Here is a 7,500-nt window from a genome sequence, read left to right as displayed (position 1 = left end):
GAAAGCACCAAAGCACTATCGTTCAACAACATCCATTTTATCCTCGCTGCCACAGGACACTATCCAAACAACGACAAGAGGAACGTCACGTCCACTAATAAGACAGAATGTCTCACATCACCCGCAAACAACGCAGCTCAAATCAGCCAGCAACACCCACAGTGGTCCACCCAGTATCAACACAGGACGCAACGCCACGCCACAACACAAAAGGTACAAGTAATAAAATACCCTTTGGCCACACCCCTTATAAAGGCATCGAACCAACCCACCACCTGACACCAGCCAAACGTACATCCTGATTTGACACATCTCTGGCAACCTAACCCACGTTGGCCCTTAACCTAACCCACGTTGGCCCTTAACCTAACCCACGTTGGCCCTTAACCTAACCCACGTTGGCCCTTAACCTAACCCACGTTGGCCCTTAACCTAACCCACGTTGGCCCTTAACCTAACCCACGTTGGCCCTTAACCTTACCCACGTTGGCCCCTAACCTTACCCACGTTGGCCCCTAACCTAACCCACGTTGGCCCTTAACCTAACCCACGTTGGCCCTTAACCTAACCCACGTTGGCCCTTAACCTAACCCACGTTGGCCCCTAACCTAACCCACGTTGGCCCCTAACCTAACCCACGTTGGCCCCTAACCTAACCCACGTTGGCCCCTAACCTAACCCACGTTGGCCCCTAACCTAACCCACGTTGGCCCCTAACCTAACCCACGCTGCACCTTAACCTAAGTTACGCTGCACCTTAACCTAAGTTACGCTGCACCTTAACCTAAGTTACGCTGCACCTTAACCTAAGTTACGCTGCACCTTAACCTAAGTTACACTGCACCTTAACCTAAGTTACACTGCACCTTAACCTAAGTTACACTGCACCTTAACCTAACTTACACTGCACCTTAACCTAAGTTACACTGCACCTTAACCTAAGTTACACTGCACCTTAACCTAAGTTACACTGCACCTTAACCTAAGTTACACTGCACCTTAACCTAAGTTACACTGCACCTTAACCTAAGTTACACTGCACCTTAACCTAAGTTACACTGCACCTTAACCTAACTTACACTGCACCTTAACCTAACTTACACTGCACCTTAACCTAACTTACACTGCACCTTAACTGTCACATGTAACGTCACAGGAATGTAGCTTTGCCTAACAGCAACCCTCTGAACATAGTTCACTGCTTGGATCCTCTGGTGTCATGTGTATTTCTTGATGCCATGGTGCGTACCCTCACATAAAGGTCTTTCGAGTGTTGCGTACTTTCTACACAGTCCCGCTAACCACTGGAAGGGTGTACCGCTACAGAACGAATATCGCCCTCCCCTCCTGCCCTTCCAAGCTGGTCGGTCAGGCGTTTGTTTGTGAAATGAGCCTTGCAGCTGTTCAGTTGCATTCGGTTGTCGATGCAGTCAGTGTACGTTGTGGTACGGCCTGTGTGGACTGTCCGCTGATGTACGCGTAACCCACACTGATCATCCGTCGTTACGTACTGAGTGACATAATGTGGCACATGCTTGACCGTACACCGGCTGCGCCCTACAATGGCGAATCATAAGGGCCATATGTTGTGCACGATGCTACTTGTCTCGTCTCCCCATTACAGCGAGATTGCACTGTTGTACGCCGTACAGACATGTGGTAAGTAGGTACGGACGAAAGTATTGCATGTTGGCCCCCCCCCCCCCCTCCTCCCTCTGCCGGGAATCAGCGTGAGCCGTCTGTTGATGTAGCGACGAGGGTTTTCCTATTTAATCGTATTGCCCCACACAACATGATAGCACGGTGGACCGCGTTCCACATCTGCGACATGCTACAGAGGCCGGTTGACAGTCGACCGCGCAAGGGACATTGCACACGTGCGCGGACCATCTTCCACGTGTTCTCTCGTGTACATGCCGCAGTGTGTATGTGGGCTGATGTAGCGTGTCGTGACACATAACATGCAGGCATGCCAGAATCGTAGATTTCGCAAATGTAGATTGACGTATACGTTTGCTGCCAAAGATCCGCAAATGAACTGGAAATCAGTTGTTGAGCGGTTGTTCGCGCTGCAGGTGCATCGGTGATAGCGACGATCGGTACATCTGTGAACCGGTTGTTTCGGCGGTACCCGCCATGCCCCCGAACCTGAGTTGGCCATGTGGGTATGAAGCGATACGAGGCTGTGGCTTGGCGGGACAGTCCCCGGCCGGTGAGGGGGGGCCGCCCGGCGTGCTGGCCGCGCGCTGCGTGAGCGCACGCACTACAGCCGGCTGGTGGGGGGCGCCCAGTGGCAGGAGCGCCGGCCGACGGGCCCGGCTGGCGTCCCAGCTATGCGCCGGCGCACCCTGCGCGCGGCGCCAGGCGGCCAAAGTGGGTTCTGCCGAGCCCGGTGCGAAGCGCGGTGGACATCTGCAGTGTGCTGGTCCGATTGCGGACTGTGTGCGTTGAGGATGCGCCGCCGCCCGGCACTCGGCGTCGCGACGCCGTCTGCTGCTCGGTCGCCCCCAGCGGTTCTCGCAGGTGGTTTGTATCGCAGCTCTGCGGACGTGTTGGCGCGTGCGCTGTGCTGGGAGAGTTCGCTTCTGCACCCAAGTGGGGCTTTGCCCTTCTGTGGCGCTGGCGTTGGAGCTGCCGGTCACCGTAGGTGGCGCGTGTTGTTTCCCGCCGGCAATGCCACGACAGCACGCTCCCGGGCCTCTGTCGGCAGCGGCAAGCTCAGTTGGGAGCACGGGTGTTCGCACTGAAAGCGTCTACTCGCCTATCTCCGGGCGATTGCGCCTCTCTCGAACCCGACCAAGTACTTAGGACGGCGCTGCGCGCCGCCGGGACCTGAGAGGGTTTCGAGGTGTATCGTGCAGGGGAGCTCAGCCTCCTCCTGTTTGCAGAATAATTGAGCGGACGCTTGCGTGTTCGCGCGGGCCCTCGGGACACACTCCCGGGCGGCCGGCTGCTCAGCTCTCGTTGACGCAGCTCCCTGGTTGATCCTGCCAGTAGTCATATGCTTGTCTCAAAGATTAAGCCATGCATGTCTCAGTACAAGCCGCATTAAGGTGAAACCGCGAATGGCTCATTAAATCAGTTATGGTTCCTTAGATCGTACCCACGTTACTTGGATAACTGTGGTAATTCTAGAGCTAATACATGCAAACAGAGTCTCCACCCTCAACATCTCCAGCTCCTCACTCAAAATTAAACCCTGAAGCTGAAACTTTCGTCTCAAAGCTTGAATTAAAAGGGACACAGGAAGTAAAAATGGTTGATCTTTGTATTCAAACAGAACCTGAAGAAGAAAATGAGGAGCATGACGGAAAAGCAGTTAACCCAGGCTCACAGCCTCAATCTTTACCCAGAAGGAACAGCTCTGCTCCTGTCCCAGGGAGTCTTCCAACTTTTACCCTGCAAGACAGCACAGTCACAAGCACCACTACGAGCACAAGTATGGCACAGCTGCAAGACGATAAACCGGCTGTAGGAGCGGACCCAAGACGGATCTATCCCAACTTGGAGTTCGCGATGCAGCTATCGCGTCTGGAGCAACCAGCGATCCTCACTACAGCTTTGAGGCACGTCGTACGCGTAGGTCATGAACAAGGCAGAATGGTCACCTTCACGGCGATGGAGGCTGTAGATAGAATACAGCTGAAGTCAGTGAATCTTCCCACTGATTTCGGAGCCCTGCGTGACCTGGTGAAGAAAGTATTTGAGAGAAGAGGTGAAGAATTCAAGCTGGACGAAATTTATGCACAGGCTGTCCTAGCTAATGGTAGAGTAGCATTCGACTTTAACAAATCATGGCCTGAATGTTACTTTCACACTTATTTTCCTTAATGACAACCCTAAATTCAATCACGGTAGGGCAGCTAAACACTCATAATAGTCGGTTGGTCATGCAGGAACTCCGAAAAGTAGTGGAGGAGAGGAGACTAGATGTACTCTGTCTACAGGAGCCATACTACTGGGCCGGGCAAATATCATTCATGTCGAAAACATGGCAAACCATCTTTACAGGAGAGGAGCCAAGGGCGTTAATAGTAATAACAAATAAGGCCCTCAGAGCCACAAAAATAGCGCAACTCTCTGATTGCCACTGTAACGTCATCGAGTTGCAGTCACCCGCTGGGATATTATATATTGTCAATATGTACTTTCAGTACGGGGGAAATTTCGAACATTTCATAGAACATCTCTCCAGGGTAATGATGGCGTTACGTGGGCGTAAGGTAATAATCACAGCAGACATGAACGCGAAATCCCCCCTATGGCACAGCGGCACTAGGGACGAAAATGGTGAAAGGGCAGAGGAAGCAATAATGGCGTCACAGCTGGTGGTAGTAAATAAAGCAGGGAACCCCCCCACCTATGCAGGAGGAGGGGGACAAGGCACCAACATCGATGTGACGTTAGCGTCACCGAATGCTATAAACCTTATCCACAGCTGGAATGTGATAGAGCACGCTACCACAAGCGATCACAACCTGATTACTTTTTGCATAGGAGATGAAGAGTGCCGCTGGGACCTGGGGTGGGAGATTCAATATAACTATCACAAGACAAATTGGGAATGCCTGGCTCAGGAGTGTGACGTTCCTCCGTTGCCTGAGGGTGGCCTGGATGTCGACAGGTACGCCGAAGAACTGGTAGGCTCCATCGTTAGGGCGGTAAAGGTCGCCGTGCCAACCAGGAGGAGGGCCGTGGCGGCCTCACCATCACCATGGACTGCCGAACTGGAAGGTATGCGTCGGTCTGTTAGACGGGCGAGGAGGTACTACCAGCGAAGTGCCGTCTGGCAAGAGAAGCAATACTGGCTGCAGCGCTACAGAGATGAGAAAGAAAATTTTCAAAGGGAATTAAAGGAAGTAAGAACAAGGAGCTGGGAGAAGTATGTGCTAAATCAGCTCGATACCGATCCCTGGGGAATACCCTACAAACTCGTAAGGGAAAAGGTTAAATCCCCCGCGGTTCTCTCGACCATCCGAGATGGAGACCGAGTGACAGAGTCGTGGAAGGAAACTGCTGAAGTTCTCCTGCGCACTCTGCTACCGGACGATGATGAACATGATGATGATGACTCTCAAAGGCAAATCCGCAGGGAGGATTCTCTAGAATATACCAATAATACTAGAGTGTACCCTTTCTCTGAAGCAGAAGTCGCAGCACATATCAAATCATTAAAGAAGGGGAAGGCGCCAGGACCGGACGGCATTGTAGCAGAGGTGGTACAGTTCCTCGCCCCACAGCTGGTGGCTCCTCTAACGCGGCTCTTCAATGAGTGTCTCACAGCTGGGAAATTTCCGAGAGTATGGAAGACTGCAAATGTAGTAATCATACAAAAAGGAAAGGACAAGGACCCTATGGATCCCAAATCCTATAGACCTATATGCCTGTTAGACACCATGGGGAAGCTGCTGGAGAGGCTGCTGGCGGACAGACTGACCGCACATAGGATGCTGCGTGGAATGAGTGACAGGCAGTTCGGCTTTAGGCCGGGGCGATCAGCGTCTGACGCAATCGCCCTGGCGGCTGAGGTCTGTGGCTCATCCACGCACAAGTATGTCGTAGGCATCATGGTGGACATCAGTGGCGCCTTTGACAACCTCTGGTGGCCCTCGCTCTTCTCACGTTTGCGTGAGATGGAGTGTCCAGGGCCCCTGTATGGCTGTCTGAGGAGCTATTGCATGGACAGGGAGGTCTGGCTATCATCGCCTAGCGAGAGAGTAAGTAAGACCTGTACGAAGGGGTGCCCCCAGGGATCGGTCCTGGGGCCACTCTTTTGGGACGTAAACATAGAGCCCCTGTTAGTCAGGTTACAACAATGTAGAGATGTGCTAGACGTGATAGCCTACGCTGACGACCTCCTCCTGCTGGTAGGTGGCCGTAGCCGAGAAGACTTAGAGCCAAAAGTGGAAAGGTCAATGCAAATTCTCCAGGAATGGTGCCGAGAGGCAAAAATGAGAATTGCACCACACAAATCAACATATCTTCTACTAAAAGGCAGTCTGATAAGAAATCCAACTGTCAGGATTGCGGGAGCCCCAGTTCTCCGGCGACGCGAAGCTAGGTATCTTGGAGTAATGATAGACGAAAAATGGAATTACGCGACGCACATAGAAATGATTGCCCAGCGCGCGATAGAAATCCTTAATAACTTAATAAACATAGGACATAAAAGATTTCACTTACCCCCCCACCTAATAAAATTATATCATAATAGTATTCTGACTTCCTTAGTAGGGTATGCCAGCGGGGTCTGGGCACACAGGCTCACGAGGGTGGCGCCTGCCATGGCCGTGAGGAGGGTGCAGCGAAGTATGCTACTAAGATCTGCTGGGGCATACAGAACTACTCCTGGGGGGGCGTTGCTAGTTATTATGGGATTATGTCCCCTTGATATAAAAATTAGGGAGCAGGCAGCGTGGTATTGGGTAACAAAGGGGAAAGTTGAAAAGACTAGGGAAATCATGGGTGTGCAAGTAGGGGACAAATACGCAATCAAGAGAAGGGGGGAGGAACTATGGCAGAGTCAGTGGGAAGGGGAAGGAACTGGGAGACGAGTTTTTGAGCTACTTCCAGATGTTGCAGAAAGATTAAAAATGGGATACTTTCAGCCAAGTAGGGGTCTGCTGCACTTCCTGACAGGACATGGGCCATATCCGGCATACCTTTGCCGATTTGGTAAACAGGCGACACCAGCGTGTGACTGTGGTGCTCCGGAAGGAACTCCCGAACACGTCATCTACAACTGCACGTTGTATGATGGAGTGGCAAGTGAACTTAGAGCGCAACTTCCTAGCCAAGATACATATACCTTGCTGCGGCGTGCCGACACTTTCAGAGTCCTCAACAGTCTGGCAAATGAGATCTCAATGAAAGTCATGAGGGACTTTATTAGGGCAAGGAACTAATCAAGTACCAAACCGAACTTGACTGAGTTGCACCTGCACTACCGCCAGGCGCGGATCTGGCCAGCCATTTCATGGCTGGAATCCGCCGCGTCTTCGGACAAGGATGGCAGGTGCACTACCCGGAATTGGAATTATCGCACAACTATTTTTTGAGTAGAAAGTAGTTTAAGTAAGAATTAGAAATACTAACATACTAACAGGTAGGGACTGCAGTGAAGTTAAAGTCGTAGCCAGCCCAGTGCCAGGGGCACGCCCACTGGGGTTAGCTCGGTGGGCAGGCTAAATAACAGTAGGTTTGTATGCATAACTTCTGGCACATACTGTAACACTGCAGATCACACTAGAATAGTCATGTAAGGTAGTCTAACAAGTAACTTATTAATCATGCCCGTAGTTAGTGCCACACAAGTAATACACTGCCAATTAGTAGTTTGTAATAAGGACCCACTAATTATTTGAGGTGGTGGGTTAATAGTATGGGAATAGTTTCTTGTATTTGACTTTTTGTATCATACTTAGTTATATATTAAGATGTTGTATAATTAAATTAATGTTGTTGTATTATTAATAAAGTTTTTTTTTTAAAAACAAAAAA

The sequence above is a fragment of the Schistocerca gregaria genome, unplaced genomic scaffold, assembly GCF_023897955.1.
Source record: "Schistocerca gregaria isolate iqSchGreg1 unplaced genomic scaffold, iqSchGreg1.2 ptg000398l, whole genome shotgun sequence".
NCBI classification, from domain to species: Eukaryota; Metazoa; Arthropoda; class Insecta; order Orthoptera; family Acrididae; genus Schistocerca; species Schistocerca gregaria.
The sequence above is the reverse complement of the archived record's forward strand: the minus strand, read 5'-3'. Positions refer to the sequence as shown.